At 58.1% G+C, this 246-nt stretch overlaps 1 protein-coding gene across 1 annotated transcript in view; it reads left to right on the top strand.

The window, feature by feature from the left end:
* Positions 1-246, top strand: part of CCNT1 (cyclin T1) — a gene marked incomplete at both ends in the record, with an annotated part of 5103 nt that overhangs the window by 4100 nt on the left and 757 nt on the right. The window lies entirely within an intron of this gene.

Raw genomic sequence — 246 nt, 5'->3', positions numbered from 1 at the left:
AGGGACTCCAGGGTTTCAGGTGTTGCCAAGGTTTCAGTGCAGCAGCAGCAACTTCTGTGGTCCAGCAGAGATGGCAAAAGGCACCGAGTGAGATGAGTTTAAATGTGGTCAGTGAGAGGAGCTCTCAGCATTCCCCCTCGTGGAGCAGCTCCATGGCAGCAGTAGCTCCATCTCCAGCAGCGAGCAGGGGGTTGCCCTGGCGAGCACTGCTCCAGCCGAGTCTCACCAAGGCGCCTGACACAGTGT

This window comes from Nestor notabilis, unplaced genomic scaffold (genome assembly GCF_000696875.1).
Source record: "Nestor notabilis isolate BGI_N333 unplaced genomic scaffold, ASM69687v1 scaffold22330, whole genome shotgun sequence".
NCBI classification, from domain to species: domain Eukaryota; kingdom Metazoa; phylum Chordata; class Aves; order Psittaciformes; family Psittacidae; genus Nestor; species Nestor notabilis.
This window is presented reverse-complemented; position numbering and strand designations above follow the sequence as displayed.